Raw genomic sequence first — 25,836 nt, 5'->3', positions numbered from 1 at the left:
CTGAATATGGCCATGTAAGGTGTCAAACATCTTAGAATTATACCCCAATGCTGATTCTAACATTGGTTGTATAATTCCATGCACTCTGGGGGCTCCACAGTGGACCCCCAGTACTGCCATATCAGCCTTCTGAGGTTTTCCACATAGCCCCAGCTGCTGCCACCTCACAGACAGGTTTCTGCCCTCCTGTTGCTCAAGCAGCTCGAGCCCAGGAAGGCAGAACAACAAATTTCCTTTGGGAGAGGGGTGTTACACCCTCTCTCTTTGGAAATAGGTGTTACAGGCATGGGAGGGGGGCCTCCCCTGGCCTCTGGAAATGCGTTGAAGGGCACAGATGGTGCCCTCCTTGCATAATACAGTCTACACCGGTTCAAGGACCCATAGTCTCTGCTCTGGCGTGAAATTGGACAAAGGAAAGGGGAATGACCACTCCCCTGTCCATCACCACCACAGGGGTGGTGCGCCCAGAGCTCCTCCAGAATGTCCCTGGGTTTTGCCATCTTGGATTCCAAGTTGGTAGGGCACTCTGGGAGCATCTGAGTGGACAGTGCCAGCAGGTGATGGCAGAGCTCTCCCCTTACCTGTGTAGCTGACTAATCCCTCTTTCAGGGCTATTTAGGGTCTCTTCTCTGGGTGTTTCCTCCGATTCGGATTGCAGGACTCCAGCAGGAATCCTCTGCATCCTTTACTTCACCTTCTACCGACGAAACTGCATCTGGACCCTCGAGGAACTCTACAAACTGCAAATAAAGAAGCAAAGACAACTTCTGCAAACATTGTATCTTCAGCTCCTGCCAGCAACTGGAACTGTTTCCAGGTTGTGCATCCTCCGAGGACTGCCTGTCTTCAGCCTGTAGCAGAAGAATGAAGGAATCACTGTTGAAGAGAAGGAGTCACTTCCCTGCTTCAGCAGGTACCCCTCTGCAGCAATGACTAGTGTCTTGGCTCCCCTCTCCTGAAGAAGTGCATCAACCCAGCAACACAGGTGGTAGACTGAAGTGGTTCCGATGGTCCGGAAGTCCAGTTGTCTAACTTTGGTGGAGGTAAGAGCTTGTCTCGCCACGCAAGACAGTATCCCCGTCCACTGCGTATTTTGCATTTGCCAAGGCTTGTTGGCATCCTTCCACAAAGTCATTCATGCACCATACAGCTCTGGCGCCCAGCAGTCCTTCCTGTGACGCACAGCCTCCTGTGTGGTCCTCTGGTGGCTTGTGATCCCTTTATGTAGTGCTGTGTGGGCCTCCTTTTGCACCTTCTTTGTCCCCATGCTGTGGGACTCCTGTGTGCGCTGCCTGGTCTTCTGAGGGCTCTCTGAGTTGCTAAGAGTCACCTCCCCCTCCTGGGTAGAGGCCATTTTCTGCTAACCAAGAGCTTTGCTTGTGCCAAGGCTTGTTTGCGGAATCTAGCGATGTAAGCCAGACTGCAATCATCCATCCAGCATGGGACATCATCTGCACCAACCAGGAACCTGCATCCATCTTCTTGGGTGCAGTGCTGACTGTTCTTCTTCACCAGTGGTTCTTCTTTTGCACCTTCATCCGGGGGGTTAACAGGGGCTCCTGTTCTCCCTGGACTCTTCAGTGCTTCTTGGACTTGGTCCCCTTCTTCCACAGGTCTTCAGGTCCAGGAATCCATTGTTGGTGTCTTGCAGTCTCTTCTGGTTCTTTCAAAATCTTCTACCACGTGTTCTTGTATGTTCTAGGAAACTTACTGTGATCTACTCCTGCTTTTCTGGGCTTTGGGGTGGGTGCTATTACTTACCTTTGGTGTTTTCTTACACTCCCAGTGCCTCTCTACACACTATACTTGCCTAGGTGGGAAACCGACTTTCGTATTCCACTATTTTAGTATATGGTTTGTGTTCCCCATAGGCCCATTGCTATCTATTGTGATTTTCACTATTTGCACTGTTTTCTATCTGTTTTTACAGCTATTACTACATTCTAGTGCATATATTGTGTATATTACTTATCTCCTAAGGTATTTTTGGCATGTATCAACAAAATAAAGTACCTTTTTTTTGTAACACTGAGTATTGTCTTTCATGTGTGTAAGTACTGTGTGACTAGAGTTGTATTGCAGAAGCTTTGAATGACTCCTAGTTAGGCCTTGGCTGCTCGCCCACACTACACCTAGTATAGTATATACGGTATGAGTACCTTCGGTACAAAGTACAAACCAGGCCAGCCTCCTACATATCTATCATCCTGAGGCTTCGGGGATAGTGGAGCAAGTAAACAGAACCTTGAAGTCTCGATTGGCCAAAGTTTGTGTATCCACTTCATTGAAATGGCCAGATGATTTATCACTGGTTTTGATGAGTCTTTGAAGCACCCCTGACAGGAGAACATGATTATCACCTCATGAAATACTTATGGGTTGTGCTATAAAACTACCTGCTGTACCTGCAAATGTACTTGTTAACATCACAGATGACATGGTTCTTGATTATTGCAAAGGATTAGTTGATGTGCTGCATTCTGTTTCTTACCTAGTTGGAGCTATCACTACCAGTCTACACTAGGAGCAGTGCCACAACCTTAATCCAGGTGTCTAGGTTTTGGCGAAGAAGCATGTTCGAAAATCCTGCCTGGAGCCAAGGTAAAAAGACTCCTATGAGGTCATTCTAATTACAAACACTGCTATGAAATGTGCCAGGATACCTAAATGGGTGCATGCTTCGCACACTCAGAGAGTAAAGTCCCTGCATGCAGGAGTAGTGTTCTTTGGGCCAAATGCAAAATCTCCTGTGTCTGTGTGTCTAGAAGGACCATAGAAGGATGAAGTACTCCAAAATCCCATACTAGTAAAAGTTCCTGAAATCTTGCAAAGTAGTGTGGTTCTACATACTGAAGAGGAAGAAACAAGAACTGAAAATAAAGAATCTACTGGAGCAACGCAAAAGCAATCAAATGATCAGCTGAAGGAACTAATGTGAGAAGAGAAATACCCACATGGAGACAGAAATGACCGAATAATTGGAGGTAATTGAGCTCAAGTGAGTCATTTTAATGAATATCACAACCCACTGTTGAAGAAACAGAGGGCCTGATTTAGGAATTAGTGGACAGGTTACTCTATCACAACAGTGACGGATGTCCCATCGGCTGAAATCTAAATCCCATTATAACCAATGGGATTTACATTTCGAAGGACGAGATATCTGTCACTGTTGTGATGGAGTAATCCGTCCGCCAAGTTCTAAATCAGGCCTAGAGTCTAGTTTTAGAAGCGAAACAGAAGATCAATAGACGTCAAGGAAACCTAAGAGAGAAAGAGTGCGTTGTCAAAGTTATTCTGCACCTGAATGGACCTACTATGTGGAGAATGGGCAGAATGCGTTAAGAAAAAGTCCTAATGAAGTGAGATCAGAGTAATTTGAACCTCCATGATATTCCACACTGAGAAACAGCATTGATTAAATAAGATTTCTGAAACAAGTTGCTTAAATGGATGAAATAAGAGCATGAAATAAATGACATTTACAATGAATAATGAATAAAAACAAACAAAAAAGCAAGAACATTTCCCTAAGGCCAAGGTTGTTGTAGACGAGTGGAGATAATGCATTTAGAAGATGGAGTAGGGCTAGGGATGTCTCACAATATATATCAGCTGAATGAATTATCTACCATTGATAAAACAAGATATTTGCCACGTTTGCACAAGTAGAAGTCAGCACAGAATATGAATTTGCCAGCTGTAGGAGGCTGGCCTGGTTTGTAGTGGGTACATGATGGTACTTACACCTTGTGCCAGGTCCAGTTATCCCTTATTAGTAGATTAGAAGTGTTCTAGCAGCTTAGGCTGATAGAGGTAGCTATAGCAGAGCAGCTTAGGTTGAACTAGGAGACATGCAAAGCTCCTACTATACCACTTATATCATATAGGTACCATATCATTAGAAACACACTACTCAGAGTTACTAAAAATAAAGGTACTTTATTTTAGTGACAATGTGCCAAAAATATCTCAGAGGACATACCCCCTTAGGAGGTAAGTAAAATACACAAAATCAGGTAAGTAAACAGTTAATAAAATAGTGCAAACACTGTAGAATACAATAGGATACAATAGGGTTTGGGTGCAACACAAACCACATACTCTGAAAGTGGAATGAGAACCACAAATGGACCCCTAGGCTAGTGTAGTGTGTAGAAGGTCGCTGGGAGTGTAAGAAAACACTAACGGTATCCAAGATACCCCAGCCGAAGACCCTGAAAAGTACTACTTCCCCATAAACACACTAAACTTGTGATAGAGGATTCTGCAAAGATCCCAACAGACTGCAAAGCACTGAAGATGGATTCCTGGACCTGAAGACCTGCAAAGGAATGGGACCAAGTCCAAGAGTCTTGAAAGTGTCCAGGGGGGGCAGGTGCCCACTAAACCCCGGATGAAGGTGCAAAATGGCTACCTCCGGATGGAAGAAGCAGAAGGTTCTGCAACAACAAAAGGTGCTAGGAACGTCTCCTTTGTGCAGAAGATATCCCACGGAGTGCTGGAGGAATCAGCGTTGTTTCTTTGGAGAAATACCACAAACAAGCCTTGCTAGCTGCAAAGGTTGCAGTTGAAGAAAAAGGGTGCTGTCCAGGCCCAGGAAGGACCAAGGGGGTCGCCACTTGGGAGAGGAGACAGAGGGGGCCCTCAGCAAACACAGAGAGCCCATGCACGAGAAGGTAGCACCCGCAGGAGTCCTTGAACATGGGTTCAAGAAGACTGAGCATGGCTGTCGTCTCAACACTACTAAAGAAGGTCCTACGAAGCTGGAGGTCAACTCAGGGAGTTGAGCAATGCAGGACGGAGTGCTGGGGACCTGGGCTAGGCTGTGCACAAAGGACTCCTTGCAAAAGTGCACAGAAGCCCTAGCAGCTGTAGTTCACGCAGTGCACAGGTTTACTGTCTAGAGAGGGGAGGCAAGGATGTACCTCCTCCAAATTTGGACAGTTGGACCACTGGACAGTCTGGGTCACTTGGGTCCACCACCTGTGTTCCAGGGGCCACGCTTGTCAGGATGAGAGGGATCCCAGAGTACTGGTGACGCTGAAGTTTAGTGTCTGCTGGAGCAGGGGTAAGATTCCATCAACCCACTGGAGATTTCTTCGTGGCTTCCAGTGCAGGATGAAGGCAGGCAGCCCTCAAAGCATACACCACCAGGAAACAGTAGAGAAATCCGGCAGAATTAGGTGCTACAATGTTGCTGGTAGTCTTTTTGCTACTTTGTTGCAATTTTGCAGGTGTCCTGGAGCAGTCAGCGGTCGATCCTTGGCAGAAGTCGAATAGGGAGATGCAGAGGAACTCTGGTGAATTCTTGCAAGTCATTATCTAAGGAAAAGCCCACTGGAGAGACCCTAAATAGCCCCCAGAGGAGGATTGGCCACCTAGTGAGGTAAACACCTATCAGGAGGGGTCTCTGATGTCCCCGGCTGGCACTGGCCACTCAGAGGCCTCCATTCTGCCCTCACACATCTGGATTCAAGATGGCAGAGGTCTGGGACACACTGGAGGAGCTCTGGGCACCACTCCTGGGGTGGTGATGGACAGGGGAGCAGTCACTCCCCTTTCGTTTGTCCAGTTTCACACTAGAGCAGGGACTGGGGGTTCCCTGAACCGGTGCAGACTGGCTTATGCAAGGAGCCATCTGTGCCCTTCAAAGCATTTCCAGAGGCTGGGGGAGGCTACTCTTCCCCAGCCCTTAACACCTATGTCCAAAGGGAGAGGGTGTAACACCCTCTCTCAGAGGAAATTCTTTGTTGCCCAGACCCCAGGAGGGCAGAACCCTGTCTGTGGGTTGGCAGCAGCGGTAGCTGCAGAGAAAACCCCAGAGAGCTGGTTTGGCAGTACCTGGGGTCCATATTGGAGCCCCAGGGATGCATGGAATTGGCACCCCAATACCAGATTTGGCATGGGGGACAATTCCATGATCTTAGACATCTTACATGACCATATTCAGAGTTACCATTGTGAAGCTGCATACAGGTATTGACCTATATGTAGTGCACGTGTGTAATGGTGTCCCTGTACTCACAAAGTCTGGGGAAATTGCCCTGAACTATGTGGGTGCAGCTTTGCTAGTGCAAGGGTGCCCTCACACTTAGTAACTTTGCACCTAACCTTCACTAAGTTAGGGTTAGACATGTAGGTGACTTATAAATTACTTAAGTGCAGTGTAAAATAGCTGTGAAGTAACGTGTGCGCTATTTCATTCAGGCTGCAGTGGCAGTCCTGTGTAAGATTTGTCTGAGGTCCCTATGGGTAGTAAAATAATTGCTGCAGCCCATAGGGATCTCCTGGAACCCCAATACCCTGGGTACTTAGGTACCATATACTAGGGAATTATAAGGGTGTTCCAGTGTGCCAATTAGAATTGGTGAAAATGGTCACTAGCCTATAGTGACAATTTTAAAGGCAGAGAGAGCATAAGCTCTGAGGTTCCAGTTAGCAGAGCCTCGGTGACACAGTTAGTCACTACACAGGTGCACACATTCAGGACACAAACTATTAGCACTGGGGTCATGGCTAGCAGGATCCCCGTGAGACAGGCAAAAACAAACTTACATACATGTAAAAATGTGGGTAACATGCCAGGCAAGATGGTACTTTCCTACACCAGCTGCTATTATTCTACTTAATGCCTCACTGTAGACAAAGATGTGTATCCTTATGAATACTAAGTGTAGAATAGTACTTGTTGTCAAAATAATAGTTGTTATATTAGCTATTCTAGTCCTTTTAGTTGGAATGCATATTGCACTAGAATTAAAAACACTTAGGGCCATATGTACGAACACATTTTCCCATTGACACAGAATGGGAAATACCCTTTGCTACATCTGGCCCTTAGGCCCATATTTATACTTTTTTAGCGCTGCATTTGTGCAGCTTTTTGACGCAAAAGCGGCGGAAACTTACAAAATACAATTGTATTTTTTAAGTTTGTGACACTTTTTGATAAACAAATGTTGCATAACGGGGTGCTAAAAAAGTATAACTATGGGCCTTAGGTCTACACTGGGGGTGAGCAGAACTTTTAATTCCACCAGCAGAATTGGAGGAATTTAGTAATTTCATATTACTCCTACAACACAGAATAACTAATACATTTCCCTGCTCCATTCTGCCAAGGGAATTAATCAGCACTGCGTGCTGAGTGCTGACCACAGTCCACTCCACATGTGACCCTGGTATGTAGGCTCTGGCTGTGCTTTGTTAGCAGTATTGACACTGCTCAGAATGCTGCATGCAGTGGCTGATGTTCTGAGTTGTGCCCTGGGGCATGCAGGGCTACCAAGGCCCTCCTGGCCCAGCCCTCCTCTTTCAGTTGAAGAAGCTCTCGCCTCTCATGATAGTTTCTAAATTACAACAACGCTAATCATGCAACCGAGTTGACCCTGTTGACTGTGTCACACTGCATGGGGTTGCCTTGCCAGCTAGGAGAACAGTGGCAGATGATGGTGCACACTCACAACTTTGCCTTCCCACATCCAATGGTCCAGTGCTGAACTCGCAGGATGAGCAAGGGTCGCAAGGGTCCCATCGGCTGGGGCTCACCGCTCAGGCAGCTGAACAGATCTACTCCTTCCGCTCCAGTAGAGCAATGAGCCATGCACAAAGGAGAGTCAGAGGTGTTTGATGATGGGATTCCTTCTTCTGGTGATACGCTGGGTTTGAGAAGGACAGGAAGGGCAGGGGGAAATACACTCATTTGACCTGGTTTTGGGCACTGGTTGAGACACATCTACTTCTGCAGGGGCAGGATTTTGCTGGTGGTGGTGAGACAATTGGAAAGATTGGAAACTGCTGGCCGTGGGTGATGGTAGGCAGAAAGTGCAGGTTTCTTTCAGGCTCCTTTGCCCTTTAATGGGAGGGGATAGAAGTGCACAGACAGGTTGTGGGGCCACCCTTCAAAATTGCTTTAGCTCAAACTGAGCAAATTAATCAAATATCCCCTCATACCAAGCCCTGAAGTGAGTCATCTTACCTCATTTTGGAAGCTACTATCACTTGTATTTTTGGTTTAGAATATTTTATAATTGCAAATGTATTTACAGACAAATTTCATTGTTGTTGACATGTAGAGATACTTGCTATTGTAACCTGCTTGTTGTGTTGTGTGGGCAGGTGCACTTTTGGATTTCTTTTCCCTGAGACTTGTATATGTTATGACTATTAGCCTCTCTTGAAGGGCTGTTGTGCTTACATCACATGTGGCCTGCAGATGTACAAGGAGCAGACATGCAGTCTCTCATGTAGGTAATAAAGCGCATCTCAGAACAAAACATTCTTCCTCAGACTGGAGTCCGTCGCAGAGTGTAGAGTAGGGATGGGTGGAACCCTGTGGTATCTCACCTAGTTTTTATGTTACTCTGAGGAATTCCGCTGTATAAAACTCCATGAGTTCCGCCTACCGCTTTTCTACACCTGAACCTACAATGCGTGCACATACTATAGATGAGACAAAGCTAATGGCTTCATTTATAGATTATTCAAGAGAAGAGGTTCTAACTAATGTTTCTTCTAGATTAGTTCAAGAATACACACAGGCTTTAGATACTAGGGGCAATTGCATATTTACCTTCAACTGTGAAGTAGGTTTCATTCCACCATATCCCATTGCCACATGCAATTTTATGTTGATTTTTCTTAGTTTATTTTATAGTCAGAAAAGTTTTGAATATTATTTTTCAGCTTATATGGAAATTACATAGTGTTTCTTTAGATCGCCCACAGTCATAGATACTGTTAAGGTATACGAAAAGATCCTAACCCGTCTAATGAGACCATTAGAAAAGACATTCATATTAACATTAGAGAAAAGAAGAACCCACATTTTCTGCAGCAAATATGAAGAAGAAGATGTTTTAAGAAATGTCTGAAAAAAAGAAGGTGAATATAAAAAGAAAATGGCTTATTCAAAATATAAATTAGATAGGAGAGAGGAATCAGGAAAAACAAATTATGAATTTACAAAAGAAGAAATCAAGCTAGAAAAAGACATATTGGGATTAGTAATTGCAAACAGATTTATGGTTTTTTGGAGTGGCCCGTCCAAATTTTAACAGAGGAAGAAGCGGTTAGTCCTGGAGTTTATTTTGTGTGTGTTCAAGATGCTTATTTTCAGTTGCAGGCTGATAGAGAAGGTGTTTCCTCTTTAGCTTTGCTATCTCCTAAGATGTAGCATGTAAATAGCACAAACACTTTAATAATGACACCACCCCATAAACACCCATCTAGTACAAATAATGGGACCCAACTACTGGGAGATATCTTTAGAGCAATACTACCACCTGTAGGAATAGTCTTAAATAATTAGAAAGCTATCAAAAGTAGTAGAAGAATTTGCTACTGGTGCCTTATTAGCAGTTAACAAAGAATTAGTGGCTATCGGATAATTGGTTTTGCAAGATTGATTAGCTTTAGATATCTTGTTGGCTGTGAAAGGCTGAAGACTTGACATTGCTGCTTGTATATACCTGATGACAGCAGAAAGATAGTGTTAGAAATGGGGTTTCTAGTTGGCCAGGGTATGAACCTAAGCCAAGCAGAACCCACCCACTCTAGTCAGGGCGAGGGAATTACACACCCAGGATAACCCCTGCTCACCCTTGCTAGGGCAGGTGTTTTAATAAAAAATATTAATGAGAGTTCATGTATTCTGAGTAATGGATTTGTGTAGAAACTTTAATAACCTAGAAAATTAACGCACACATTTGAAAATGTGATCACGATGAGTGGCCGCAAATGTTCACGAAGTATACTTATTAATGGTTCATTAATATGAAGTGTTGAGTATATGTTTGACTAATGTAGTAATATGTCATATTTAGGGTTATGCATTATGTATTAGCTTAATTAATTGTAGGCTTAACTTAGCAAAGCTCTTGGCATAGTTACCCGGCCTCATATCAAGTTGTATTTCTTAATGTTTAAAGAAATGGCTGCATTAGAGAATTAAACTGTGATTTTCCATTATACCATCTAAATTTGCTCATAGCTACAAGTCTTTCTCATGAGAACCAATTGCTAGAAGATGCTGTTCTTGCTGAAATGTAACATTATGAGTGTAATGTGTGTAAGACTGACTTTCTCAAGAGGAGAACAATGGAGACACTGACTGGAGCATAAGCTGCAACAATATTGTTACCTGACGAGCCGTATGATGAGGACATTGCAGGAGAAGCCAATCAGGGACATGTGAACAGAGTAGTGGTAGAATTCATAGATTTGAAGTTTTAGTTTTATTGGACAAAGTGTGAACATGAGATCCCTAGACCAATAGGGACTTGGGAAATAGTTTTAGGGAAATTAACTTAACTGGACTGCACTGAGAAGAAGCAGCCATTTTTAGACATTTGCTTAATTTCTTGCCAGCCGTAAGGTCAATAATTTCTTGTGCGTCTTGATGAGAGACGTGCTTAACTTTACTGCTTAGAGACTTTGCGTTTTCTGAAATTTGATGCTGAATCGTGATGCCTTGCTGACCGGGATGTCCTTATGACGAAGATTATTTTAGCTTGCCGATCAATTGAGGAGAGGTATTCTTGTACCCATGTGTTTTTTATGCCTATTTGCTTTTTTCTTTTGGTACCAACCACACTCTTTTGATAAAGCCATAGTTAGATGTTTTCCAAATTTGTGTTTGCTAAATTGATTTGCATGAAGCCCAACATGCTGATGCTAATCTCATGTTAGTGAAGGATTCTCAGTAATGAAAGTCTGCAATAGGGAATAACTTTGGATGCTTTTCTTTGCTGAATCTAAATGTATGTGATATTGTTTGTGCAATTGTTCTTGTTATTAATTTACACTGTAACCTTAGAATGTGTAGTATTTCAAGCTTTGATTAGATTGCGTTTCTTTCGCAGGTTTGGCCAGACAGTGTTGTTTCTGTTTGTTGTCATGTAATCTTGAGATTATTTTACATGAATTTATTATTGTTAATATAGGGAAATAAATATTATAACTTTTACTAAAGGTGTGGTTATTTATGACTCAGAGGTGATGGTGTGTGACAATTACTGACTCCATTGAATATTAATGCTTTTGATTGTCATTGATTGTTGATGTTATTGATTAATTATTGATCTGCATGTACCTGATCTAGGGTGGGAACAACTTAATTACAAGTAAAAAGGTTCATCGACCTAGTCACGTCCCCTTGTAAGTTTACTTATTGAGGTCAGAGGCGCTAACACCCCCTTGGTACCTTGGCATGAGCAATCAGGCCTATATCAGAGACAATGTGTAAAGCGATTGCACAACACACACTCAACACACGTGACACAATATGTACACCAGAAGGGAAACACAACACCAAGTTATATAAAAATAATCTGTATTGCATAAAACATCATTAAACCAAACACAACATGTATTAATAATACCAGGCTACCCAAGCAGTTCTCAGAACATTACACAGTACTATTACTCTGCCAAAGCCAGCAGTAGTCAATTTTAACACATAGATTACTGGTTATCCTGCAACATAAGCAATGATCAGGTAAAAATTGCTAAAATGCACATATCATGGTAAAACACATATCACGACAAATGCATAAGGCCATAGTGAACATGTTACTAAAAATGCACATGTCCTAGTAGACAGATGATCATTACCGCCAAAGTATTAATAGGAATGCTCATCACATGGCACAGCATAAAAGCTCCTGGCATTATCATAAGGGGCAGCTCCTCCATTAGGGCCGCCCCCCACCAGCAGCTGCAGCTGCAAACCTTTTAGAAAAAAAAAAAATGCACAATGTATATTTTCCTTTTTTGGTAAAAGAGGCGGGCCACAGAATGTAACGTGCACTGAGGGGGAGTGCACAGCGTATGTATGTTTGGCCGGCCGTCTCGGGCCAGCCAAACACACATGCACAGTAGGGTCTCTCCAGCCCCGCAACTGTGTTGTGAGCCTGCACAGGCTCCCAGTCTGCCTGAGAGCGCCCTGGCTGGGTGCTCCCAGCCAATCCTGATGCTGCTTTAAGCAGCGTCAGGATTAGCCGCAGGGCAGTCTGGGAGCTTGTGTCTGCAGGCTGTCTGCAGAGAAGAGGAGAGAAGCAGCGCGGTCATGGAGGCGGCGACAAAGGTATGTTTTTTTTAAAACAAATTAATCACCCACGCGCGCACCGCCCGCCCATTTTCAGTACCGCAAGCCTCTGCTGATTATCATACTGTACAACATTACCATGACTGCACATAACGTGAAAACATCACCAAAGAATGCCCCTGGCAGGTAATAGGAAGGCCACAACCTCATCATAGGGCACAGTCCCCAGTGGCATTTGTAGAGCACTAAAAAAAAAAAGAATAAGGAGGTAACCACCTACCGGTTCACCGGTACACTAGTTACTGTGCTGCTGCGCTACTCGGCTGGGGCGCGCTCTGCTCACTCGGGAGTTAAAGGTGGGAGGACTCAGGTAGCTGAGCTGGCGAAGGTCCTCCATCGAGGTTCTCATCCTGCTTCAGCCAGCCATTACTCTCTGCACACAGTGACCCCTACCTCAGGGCCAGTTCTCCCTCGTGCGTCTCAATGGTGACCCACCTGGTGGAGTGAACCTCCTGGCTCGGGACCCTGCCCAGCGCAGAATCAGGACTGCCGGTCACAGAACAGAAGGAAGGGCTCCAGCAGGGGAATCCTCTCTCTCCGGCCCGCGTCCTTCCCCTTGTTCACTCCTGGTGTGCAGCAGCCCTGTGGGATTTGCTGGGGTCACACCGGTGAATTCTTTGATGGGCAGCTCCTGCCTGTGCCCCGGAGGCACCACTTAAAGTACGTTAGTCCATGCTCACTCCTTCTCTCCTGGCGACCACCCCATGCCGTTGGGGGGGGCACTCCTGATGATACGGGTGTTCCCTTGCACTAGGGGATAAGGGGATGCTCTCTGGTTGCGCTTTGAGGACAACCCCAAATCCATTGCTCTTCATGCACTCAAAAGGGGGCATGCAGGATGTTCTCCATGTCTTGGGAAAGAAAGGAGGTAAAAGCGCTCCTCTTGCTCTAAGAAAAGAAATGGAACAGCGCTTCTATGCGGTGCAAACAAAAGGGAGAATCGCAGGAGAACAGGGGGGCACACCACCCAGCCCCTGGAGACAGAAAGGGGAGCACAGGGCTGCAAGGCCCAACAAACAGGCCAGCACAAGAGTTGCAAACAGTGTCAGTTCCTCCTAGTGAACCAGCAGGTCACACATCAGCACCACAGCAGCAGTCCAATGCAATTCCTGGTGAGTCCTTCCAGCAGTATTCTCTGTTCAGTTCAGTAGTCCATTAATGTCTAAAAAATGTGGGGAAAGCCCCTTGCACTTATACTAATTTTGCGCAGTCTCCACAAAAGCGGGAGAAGGGGATCCCCTCTCTCCTCCAGCACAGGCGCCAGACATCAGTGGAGGGTAAACAAGCCCTTTGTGTGAGGTAAGGGGTCAGCCTTTACAAATGCAGGTGTGCCCCACCTCTCCTCTCTCAGCCCAGCAAGACCATTTAATATGTAGATGCACCTCTGTGACACCTCCACCCTCCCTGTGAACAGGCTGTCTGAAAAGTATGCACAAGGCCAGCTGTCGCTCTGCCCCAGATGTGGATTGGAGTCAAGCTGCAAGACACCAGAGTCATGAGCACAGAGGAATGCAAACTTTCTAGAAGTGGCATTTCTACAATGGTAATAAAAAATCCACCTACACCAGTAAGCAGCATTTCTCACTACCATTACAACCATACCAAACATGACTATGCTACCCATCATAGATCAGACAATACCACCCAGATATAAGGTAATCCTATGAGCAAGGCAGTACTTACAGCAGTGGGAAACCAAATAGGCTCATTGTCACTATCAGGACAGACCACACAACCAGGCACATGTCCTGCCTCTTACATACATAGCACCTTGCCTCTAGGGGTAGCTAGGGCCTACTTTAGGGGTGCCTTACATGTAGTAAAAGGGAAGGTCCAGGCCTGGCAAGTAAATTTAGATGCCATGTCCCTGTGGCTGGAAACTGTGCCTGCAAGCCCTGTATTATAAGGCCTGAGACTTCTGTGAGAGGCTCAAGCAGCGCTGCAGGCCCACTAGTAGCATTTAATTTACAGGCCCTGGGTATAGCGATACCACTGTACAAGGGACTTACAGGTAAATTAAATGTGCCAATCAGGTATAAGCCAATCATACCAAGTTCACAAGGGAGAGCACATGCACTCAAGTACCCAGAGTCCTAGCATCAACAAAAGGGATCAGAAAAAATAGGAGGAGCAAGCCAAAAAGTTTGGGGAATGACCCTGTAAAAAGGGCCAGGTTCAACAGATAGAATCTTTAGAAACCACTAATGTAAGAGAGCTTTGGCAAAGGAGTTTCTGCCACCGGCAATTGGTTTGAAACAGTGGGTGGAGCACTTTTTAGGGTCATATTAAAACATAAACGAATCATTAGTATTTGCTTTATAACCTTATATGCATGTCATAGATAATTTAAATGCTATTTAACTAAAAAGAAGATTAAAGAAAAAAAGAACAAATAGAGAAGAATTAGAAATGGAGGAGAGAAGGAACATGGAGTGTTAGACCTGACATCCTTACGATGGTGTTCCCCTAAATTGTTTTAACAAACCTAGCATCCCACACAACCTGAATTTCTTCTGCTTCAATACACATTTAATTAGGTGTGACCTATGACTGATAACTAACAATGAAGAAAGATATCAATGCAAAAGAATTGGTATTATTTGCTCAGTACCAATGTGTTTATTTTTCATTTCTTTTTCATGTTTTAGTAATGCACATATAATACACAAATCATTTAATAATGTGGCTATACATTAGGTTTCTTATCAAAAGAGTATCAAATATTATAATATATCACATCCTTGTCAAACGTCACGTAAATATGTTATCCCCACTCATCAGAACTCTATCAATCCCAAAACACAACCTTGTTAAGCCGTGGGTCTGCGGCTCACCCACGGCGTCCCATTTTCAAACTGCAGTGGTGTCGACAGTTCGTTCTTTGAACTGTTGGGCCCGCTGTGACCCTTTCTTTAGTCTGCGATGGCATTACGGATATCTTCCACGATGCGCACATTTCTAAATGAATATTCACCGCTGGTTGCTGAGCACCCGCTTTGCCTCTCATTTCTGTCATGGTGCTTCCTTACTGCTGGGATTCCAGGGGCCTTGTGTTTTTTGTTCTTTCCTGGTCTTGTTCATGGGGCCATGTTCTGTCCTTTCTTCCTCCCAGGGTGCTTTGAACATTGTTCCCAGCATGTATAGGGGGATTTGTTTTTCCCGATCCACCATGGCATTTTCTTTGTTTTGTCTTATTGAGCTCTTTCCTATCCATGATGGCGATCTTTCTCTGTTTTGGCACTTCTTGTGTTTCAGTATATAAGGGGCTGGTTTCCTTCTTTCTTTGTGTTGTAAACACTCCTTTACTTGTGGTGTGTCCTTGCTCCTTCTGGCTGTTGTTCCTGTTCCAGTTGGCGTTTCCTGTTGACTTCGCCTACTTGGTCCTGGTCCTGCATCTCCTTCCTGGTCTCTCTTTTTTGGTGTCTCTCTGGATCCTTCCATCTGGTAGTTCCTGTTCTCTGTAGGTTCTTTCCATTTAGGGTTTTTCCTTTGTGGGGCTCCTTCTGGGAGGCACGGTCTGCCTTGGCATTCTCATTGTCAGCAGCACCGTGGCTACTGGATAGAGTCACCCCTACCTAGGAAAGACCAGGACATACAAAAACCGAAGTCAAGCTCCTATCAAATCCAACAAGAGTGGTAAGAGGTTGTCAGAACCTGACAAACCTCATGCATACACACTATCACAAACTCCTTCCAATCCAAGCTACAACCTGCATACACTGAAGAACAATGGGTATAAATCCTTTCCTTCACAGTTGTTGTAGTGTTGTGAGCTGGGAACACACATTTAAATAGTTGACACATGTTTCAGTGTGTAAAAAAGATTCCAGATCCACCTTCTTCAGGACAAGTCTTTAATTGGGATCTACACAGGCAGAACAATGGGGAAATTGTTCTAAGAAATAAATCATGAATAGTCAAATATCACACCTCAAACACAATGCACTTCTATCAACAAACAATTATTCTCTTACACCTGAAATGGCTGTGCCTGCCCTCACACAATGCAGTCTCCAACCCCCTGGTGTGTGTTCAGGGCCTGGCCTGGGCAAGGCAGGATCTCACAAACAAGAGAGACTTGCCTTTGAAGTAGGCCTACTTCAAAGGCCAAAATGGGTATAAGAAGAGCACCCAAACACCTGACAAATTAGATCACTTCTGGAAATCAAGAGGAACCTCTGCCTTGAGAAGAGCTGAAGAGCTGAGGAGAAGTGCTGCCCTGCCTGTGACTGTGCTTTGTGGAGCTATCCTGCAGTTGCTGCTTCTGCCTGTGCAAGGGGACAAAGACTGGACTTTGTTGTGCAGTCCTGCTTTTGAAGCAATCTCCAAGGGCTTGTTTTGAGCTTGCCTCCTGTTGTTGAAGTCTCAGGGCCATCAAAGACGTCCCCTGCCAGCACCTGGACTCTCTGCTGAGACTCCAGCCCTGCCAAGTGGTGCCCTATCCAGTTCCTGGGGCCTTGAAAGCTGAAACTGGCAGACCAAGACTGAAAATCCACGCACAGACCGCTGTGTGGGGAATTTTTTGATGCACCTTCTGAGACGTGGCTGAGAAACGACACGCTGCTGGCTTCGCAGCTGAAATCTACGCTTCACCTGCATTGCGGCTGGAAGATCGATGCATGCGGCTGGAGAAACGACGCGCAACACCCGCTGACAGAGGCTGTTAATGTCGCAACCCCACATAGCGTGGTTTTCTGATACCGGGCGACCGGATTTTTGACGCAAACCATGCTGGGTGCGGAAAAACAATGCAAAGCCTTCCGGGACCCGAGGTGCCTGCGGAGAGGAAAAATAAAGCATACTGACCCAACCTGAGGAGGAATGATGCACGGTCTCGCTTGTGAGTGAGAAATCGATGCATCGCTGGCCTTTTCTGACGTACACTCACCCTGCAGTGTTATTCTGACGCAACCCAGGTACTTTCTCACACTAACAGTGTTACCAATGTTTTCTAAGGATTTAAGACTCTTTTTGTTTTTTAATTCATAACTTGACTTGTGTATGGTGGATTTTTGTCGTTGTGCTCCTATTTTTCTAAACCTGTGTTGTGTCATTTTGTAGTGTTTTCACTGAATTACTGTGTGTTGGTACAAATACTTTACACCTAGACTCTGAAGTTAAGCCTACCTGCTTGTGCCAAGCTACCAAAGGGGTGAGCGGGGGTAACTGAGGGTGATTTTCCTTTACCCTTACAAGAGTCAGGGTCCTTGCTTGGACATGGGGTAACCTGACTGCTAACAAAAGACCCCATTTCTAACACTGATTAAGAAAAAGACAGAAAAGTAAAGGAATGATATATGATGATATACCCAAGAAAAGGTTTACCCAAATTTGACATCTAACTACTATCAAAATTGGAACCAAGATCTAGGATATCGAGACTCCTAAGCTAGGAAAAAGAGAACTTTAGTTGCCTTCTGGGATATAGATTCTAGCGGTTCAGAAGGAGACAGTTCAGGAACATCAGACATATTCTGATTGAATCAAACATTGGTGAGAACTAAGCTTTCTTTGAAAGAGCAGTTATGAGCGATATTTATAAGATCATTAAATACAGTTCTCCAGCTGCTGCTAATTTGACCAAAGGAGAAAATTCTGCTCCTAAAAGGTTACAAGGATACTCTAAGATCACAGCAAAACTGTGTGACAAATGTGGGGCATAGCTGTGATGGATACAAATGTATGTATTGCCAAAGTACAGAATATTCTAAATGGCCCAGAACATTACAAAAGGGCAAGCAGAAAGGTATTTGATACCTTAAAAAAACACATTTCAGAAGTAACATCAAGGGCTCTGGAGAGTGAGGATGTCTGTATGAAGGAATTTGAATTTCTGAATAAAGAAAGCCCAATAATTTCAGCATTTTATGGAGTCCCAAAGGCCCACAAAAATACAGAAGATCCTCACATTTGCTCCATTATGTCCTCCTCTAATGCCATCATGGAACTACTGTCTAAATATGTGGACACATTTCTTTTCCCTATGACCTATGTCTCATACATTAAGGTATCATGATCAACAAAATTAAGAATGTACCCTTTAATCCATATAGTGAGTTTCTAGTATCATTAGACAACGAGGCACTCTGCACCAGTATCTCCCAAAGAGAAACACTAGAGGCTGTAGAAGCACTCTTGGAGAGGACCCCTGGGGAAAGACCTAATAAGTTAATTTTGGAATACTTGAAGAGCGTACTCTTCAATAATTTCTTTGAATTTAATGGGAACATCTATCAACAAATCAAGGGGACCATTATGGGGGCCTCTTGTACCCCTAGTATAGCAAACATCTACTTGGGTGAAAAAGAGTGTAAACTAATCTATAATGAGGTAGCGCCGCTGTGCTTGAGTTTGAGAATGTCAAGAATTAATCACGTTTTATTGATGACATATTTTTCATATGGTCGTGGGAAGTAGAATATCTCCTGGAGTGTATTTTGTAGCTTAATTCCAGTAACACAAATTTGAAATTTACTGTGAAATATAGCAGAGAGACAGTGGAGTTCCTTAATATATGGATCTCTGGGGAAATGGGCTACCTACAGGTAGCGCTGTATAGAAAACCTACAGCAAAAAACACTGTGCTTCAGTGTGCTAGCTTTCACCCTGGCTGCCAAAAAGATTCAATCCCCTTTGGGGAATATTTTAGGATTAGACGTAATTACTCCACAGTGGAAGAGTTTGTACGGAATGGGGAAGAGTTAAAGTAGTGACTTCTTATTAGAGGATATCTACAACAGTTAGTCAGGCAAGCTTTCAAAAGAGCTAGATACTATGACTGAGATGCCCTCTTACAAGAGAAAACTAGAATAAAAGTTGACAAGCATGTCTGAGTCATTGATCATTCTAACATGAACTACAAAGTAAAAATAATTTTTGAGTACATTTGGGAGATACTAAATACTGGTGAAGAAGACACAAGATTGGAAACACACACCTTTGCTTTTAGACGCAATGCACATTTAAGAGACAAACTAGTACATAGTCGCATGAGGCAGAACACAAGACAACAGCAGGAGACCGTTGGAGGTACCACCTTGGTCAAGAGCAATCACTGGAGTGGGACTTGCCATGCTTGCGATGCAGCTATATTTGCAGAGCACTGGGAATGTAGAGGATATACCATCTTCCTTAAAGATATGATGAGCTGTAGAAGTTACAATATTGTTTACCTTATTCAATGTACTTGCAGCTTAGGTTATATAGGAGAAACAGGGAGAGAGATTACTACAGTGAGCACAAGTCAGGAATTAGGACTAAGAAACTACAAGCTCTCTTAGTACAACATTGTATAGAGGCACATCATTCTGAAAATGAGTTAAAATGGCTCATACTGAAAAAAGCAAAGCAAAGACAGCTGTGCCAATGACAGAACTGAGAAAGGAAAGATAAACCTTTTAGATATTCCACCTTAATACTGAGAAAGAGGGTCTTAATGAGGAAGTTGTCACATGAGCAGAATTAGTCAAGATGTCTGTGTTGTAACATGAGACAACTATTACAATGGACAATTACCATTTTCTCCTATGGTGACTTAGAGGCTGTTAATTATTTATTTTTGTGTTAAGAGTAGCTTGAAACAATTGGAGCTCTTCATTTGGTCAGCATGTACAGGAACACGCCTGCAGAAGAAGGAGTAGTCAAAGCTGAAGATATGGAACGAAAGCTATCATCTGGGTTGTTACAGAGTACTTATTATTGTCTGGCTCTGCAAGTACTTGTTACAATTTTTTCGATATATTGATCTGTTTAGTAATGTTGATACAAGCATTAAGATGCACTTCACTACATGATATACATATTTGCTGAATGAAATTGGTATTGCAAGATGCACATCTTAATTTTGGACTATTATTGTGTAAGGCTAGCACAGTATTTGTGGCAAGATAAATGGTATGTTGGCAATTGATATTTTGCAATTTCTTGTATAACTGGTTAAATCAGCAGAAATATCAAATAGTGTGTGTATAATGTAATTTCAACCCTTGTTAATAGCAAAGTACTGGACCCTTATGAATTGAAACAGCTGCTGTTTGTAAAATAAGATGTATTTGGAGAAATTAGGAGATTAGTTATTGAATGTTGGTTATTGGGGAATGAAGTTTCTTACAAAAACAGTTTCCCCAGTGTGTGGCCTCAGAAGTGTACTTACAACATATTAATATCTGCTTACCCATTATTTGAACTATAATTCAGAGAAAAAATATATTGTGCAATATGATGCCCATAAATGAGGAGATATTGGAACAACATGTCTGTCGTTTAACGTTACACAGGTCAGGGGCATCATTTTGAGTTTGGCGGGCGGTGGAGGCCGCCTGCCAAACTCTTTCGGATGGAAAACTGCCACTCCGGTTTTCTGCCTGCTTGCCCTATTATCAGTTTTTGACTGTGCCAACTGGCAGAAACAGCATTTCTAACCGCTGGCCCAGCGGGAAACAGGCCGCAATATTGGCACCGGCTTGTAATCGAGCCGGCGGAAATGTTGTGGTGATTCTGGTCCTACAGCACCTGTCTTGCTTTTCACTGCCTGTAATTCAGGCATTGAAAAGGACAATGGGGCTGCCCATGGGGGCCCGGCTCCTCGGCTCCCCGTCTCCGCCAGCCTTTGCATGGCAGTGGAACTGCCATGCAAAAGCCAGCAGGGAGGGGACTCGTAATCTGGAGGGCACGGTCGGACCGTGGCGGCTGTGCCAGACTCGTAATGAGGGGCCAGCTGTGTTTCTGCTATATAAATGGGTGGAGAGTATTGGAAACTGGCCCATTGCTGCAGTACCCTCCCCCCCTTTTTTGCCTGTTTTTGTAATGAAACTTGGACTGCCTTGCACTAGGTACCTGCTAACCAGGTCCCCAGTGCCAGTGTTCTTCCCCTAAAATGCATAAAAATATTGTCAGAATTGGCAATACCTTTAGCTGCTACTATAAATCCCTAGTAAATGGTACTTATGTATCCAGGGCATGGGGTACTAAGGGTAGGCCCCTGAGGGCAGCAGTACAGATTGTGCCACCATCAGTGACCATGCATACAAGTGCACCGAGTGCTGTCATTGCAGGCTGAGTGTCCTGGTGCAATCCTAAAGTGCACAACTGACATGGCACACAGCCTGTGTACCCTATCCACCACACACTGCATGTAATATAGGTAAGTCACCCCTCTGGAAGGACTTCCAGCCCTAAGGCAGGGTGCACTATCCTGCATGTGTGGACATAGATGCATGAGCAATATGCATCTACTGTGTCCCTGCCAAAACTGGGACATAGTAAGTGAACAGAGCAGCCATTTTACATACATTTGCTGGGCACTGGTCAGTACGAGTTTCACAGCCATATGATGGCCACTCAGAATGATAAATCCAAACTTGTACCAGTTTTGGATTTATTGTAAAATGTACCCGGGGCCACCTTACAGGTGCCCCTTGCAAAAGCTAACTACCCTGGCATGATTGCTGGTTAGTCAAAACCAGTGTGCCCCCACCAGACAGGATTCTGGGACCCTGGGGTGAGAGCCTGTGCTCTCTGGGTCCAAAGAACAAGGCCCTTCCCGGGCAGAGGTGTTGCACCTCCTCCCCAAGGAATGCGCACAGCCCTGCCTATGAGCTCCAAATGGCTTACCACCCTTGAAACTCACCCCCAGCCCTGCTTCTAGCAGAAGATGGCCACCTCCATTGCAAACTCCCACTTTTGGTGGGAGCAACAGTGGGAAAATGCACAAAGGACAGGAGGAGTGGCCACTCACAGATTGCACCACCCTTACAGTTTTTGATGCCAGGTGAGCTCTCCATTTAACTTTCCTCCATCTTGCATGGTAGGAAAATAGCCTATCAGGGATAGGGAAGTGACCTCTGCCCACAGGAAGTGGTCACATAGTGGGTGTAGCCACACTAAGGTAGATGACTAATTGGTTACTACGAGTTACTCCCCTAAACATCCGCTAAATACAGTAATTAGTGGGCATCCATAGACCTGCAGATCAGATTCCAAGGACACAAGAAGACCAGCCTAAGAACTGCATTCCTGCTGCACAACAAAGGTGACAAACCCTGCCTGCTGCGCCCAGGACTCGACAATCGCCACTGAGGAAGTGCTCAGGTATTGAACGGACTCTAAAAATCCCCAGAGGACCTTCACTCTTCTGAAAATCACATTAGATCGCGCTCCACTCTTTTTCAACAAGGACACAGAGACCAGTGAAGTCCGGTTCACTGATCGGCTGCTGACCAAAGAACCGGACACCGCAGTTGGACCAACTTTCACCCAACACACTCAAATGACAAACCCCACAAGTGTGCCAAGTTTGGTGGCACTGTGCCTTCCAGTGGTTAAACCATGCAAGAGCACATGGTACTGGTCACTTAACGTCAGGCACCCAGAAGGAAAGTCCACTCCAGACTTCAAAAGGACCAAGAGGAATCCCCTGTTGAGGGTCTTCAGAAACCACCAGAGTGGCCCTGCTGACCTGAGAGCGACTCTGAAAGTGACCTCCCTTCTGCTTCCAAGGGCACCTCTACACTGCAAAGGAACCCACTGGACTCACCTTGAAGTACACCTGTGCATTGCTTTTCCAAGTGGTCCCCAGCAGTAGTCCTGCACCAGCTTCAAAGACTTTTCAGCAGCTCTACCCACCAAAACCGGGAACCACCTGAACTTCTTCGGCTGGCCCACCGAATTCCTTGATGACCTAAACCTAAAAGCAAAAGGAGACATTGGTAAATGCAGTGTCTGATTTTATATGTATTTTTAAAGTTTTCTCCCATTAATTCCTATGGTGCATTGTTACGCACAGAAATAAGACATTTTCTAAACTTTGAAAAATAATAACTTAAAAAGTACCTACTCATTTTGATGATCTTGTTCTCAAAAATGTTATAAAAATCTGAAGTATTTTTGTAAATTGGCCTCAAGCTATTCCTTTGAGTGTGTGTCTTGCTTTATTGATACTGTGAGTACAACAAATGCTTTGCATTGTTCCAAGACTGGCCTAATTGCTTGACCAAGCTACCACAAAAATTAGAGCATTGGGTGGTCTAGGTTTTACCTCGGTAAAGCAACGTGTGGTTGCCCAGTCCCTTAGCACAGTCGGCCTGGTTTTGAACACTCCATAGAGAGCCAGTCTCCTACAGAGAGTAGCAAGTAGAAGTGTTTAGTCTTGTGAGCTTGGCAGGAAGCTATAATGGATTTGGTGATCTTCCTGAGGATTACACCAGGTAAGGAGCACCTGGGCGATTGTAGAATTGCGGGATGTGCATGGCCCCCTGTTTAGCCATGGTATTTAAAGCATTGCCGTATGCATTTACATCACTGTGAAGTGGCAACATGTATTTGGAGAGGTATTTTATGTTTATTATGAATAAGTCTTTGCTAATGCCAAACCTTCGTTGAACTTAAAGTGTGAGTAAGTACACAAGACTGAAGAAAAAAGGTCGGTGAGGTTTGGTTAAGATTTGATTGGAGCAATCATGTTGCTTTAGTAGCATGAGGTGTTAGCGGCAAGGCAGGATTGAGTTGGCCTTTAGTTTGATCAAAATACTTTGGCAAAATAATGTTGCACGCAAGTCAGGATACATGCAGCGGAAATAGATAAGGGCCAAATTTAAGAGAAAATGGTGGTGCGCAACGCTGCGCCAAATTTGGCAGGGTCGCGCACCGTCATTTTCACAATGCAGGAATGTGCTGTATTTAATAGAATAGGGCACACCCGTGTGTTGCCCCCTGTACCAGTGCTAAATTTGCCGTTGTGCGCTTACGCAGCAATCCTTGAACCATAGTGCAAGGATGGCTGCATTGAGAGGGGAGATAGTTTTTTAATACCTTCCTGCACAAAAACAATCTTAAATGGCTATTTGCTCTTTCTATATGTGCTGCAGAATGCAGCATACTTAGAAAGAGCAAAAAACGAGGAGAAATGAAAGCATTTCTTCTTGTTGCACCATGCTAACGCCACCTCTGCGGTAGTGTTAGATTTTGACGCTACCTCAGGTTTACAAAAACTTAATTCTGGGGCAGCATCAAAATGCAATGGGTGTTGCTGTGGCACGCCCACAGCAACACCCATTGCTCGCTCCTTCCACGCAAACTGCTGCGTGTGAAGGGACCATATTTACAATGTGGCGTTAAGCCACAAAAAGTGTCTTAACGCCACCTTATAAATACGGTGCCGTGCATACCACCACACCAGTAGCATTCGGGGCTCTTAAACATGCCCCAAAATCTTTTATCTCCTCTATCAGATAGAGAGTCTATTTCCATACAGCCAAGTGATGCGGGGGAAAAAAAAGAAAAAATCGGATTAGATATGAGGGCGAAGTCATGTGCTTCGATGTCCTTATGGGTGACTTTATAGGTTGGGAATGCCAATATATTCCTAGAAAGTGCTCATCATCTAAGGTAAATATTTATATGTATTTTGATATAGTGTTGTGATATGCGCTTATGGTTACATTCCAGAAAGTTGGAAGAGGGATACAGTTAAGCAACCAGGTTTTTGCGCGCTGATGCTGGTGAAGCGTGCATGGTGAGCTCTTAAGGCTAGGTAGGCTCTTATAATCTAAGGCTAAAATTTTGTAGAGTTTAATGTCCGACAAGAATCTGGACATATGCGGTCATGCCCCTGGAAATAGTGAACACATATGTGCATTACAAAGGGTACTTGTGATTTCACAAACAATAAACAACAAAAACAATAGGCTGCTCTCTTACTTTTTAAGGTTACATTCAGCAGTAACAAAAATTGTAAAGGAAGTATTGGGCACTGAGGCTTTGTATGGATAACACAAAAGAAACAGAGCGATGGATAGCATTTTGAGGAAAGGTAAAATTTTTAGGGGGGAAGAGACCCCCTTTCCTTGCCTTTCCTTTCCATATTCATCTGTGGGATCTCACAACACATGGGAGTCTAGGTTATGTGCAAACTAGATTATAGTTCACAATAGTGGTGTTCTGGGTGAGGATAAGAAAATTCCCTGAGGTACTTTGAACTGCATAACATGCACTGCAGGTGGTTTATGGTAGTATAAATACTTTATTCAGTCATCAGCAACCATCAAAGTAAAAAAAAAAATCCCTTGCAGTTAAAATACAAAGAAAAAAAGATCAAGAAAATACACTTCAACAATATAACGTCAGAACCTTTTTTGATAAGAGATCAGTTTTTCTTGAGAAAGCAAATAATTCCACTAATTCACATTCATGATTCTCTGAATTCTTAAAGTATCCTGGAACCTCTTGCTCCCAACGGATCAAGTTATTTATATTTGCCAGGGACCCTCACAGAGATACATAGTGGAATACAACTATAACAAGTAAAGTAGATAAATACAATAACAAATTGCAATTTAATAGTAATCAGATGGTGTTAAAACTTATGGCGCCTATGCCAAATTGTCATTAAAAATCATTTACAGTTAATTCTTCTGTGTCATATTTTAAAATCTTTAAAACTTGTAGGCAGTGTGATATCCCAAGGTGCAGACAAATAGGACGAATGCATTTGCTGCGCAATCCGCTGCACTCACGGCAAGAAAATAGAACATGGGCTTCGGTTTGGTTCCCTAAAAGCCACTTGTGGGGCATATACTCAAACTTGTTCCTTTATGCCATTTGCTAGTGAGGGTTCTTAATTGGGAGTGTGACAATCCTGAACAGAATATACAAGCTTCTGGTGAGAGCAGGAGTGATCTTGTCAAAGAACAGTTCAAAGCTTGAGTGCTGCTTGTTTATATAGCCCCAAT

The sequence above is a fragment of the Pleurodeles waltl genome, chromosome 2_2 (genome assembly GCF_031143425.1).
Source record: "Pleurodeles waltl isolate 20211129_DDA chromosome 2_2, aPleWal1.hap1.20221129, whole genome shotgun sequence".
Classification (NCBI taxonomy): domain Eukaryota; kingdom Metazoa; phylum Chordata; class Amphibia; order Caudata; family Salamandridae; genus Pleurodeles; species Pleurodeles waltl.
This window is presented reverse-complemented; position numbering follows the sequence as displayed.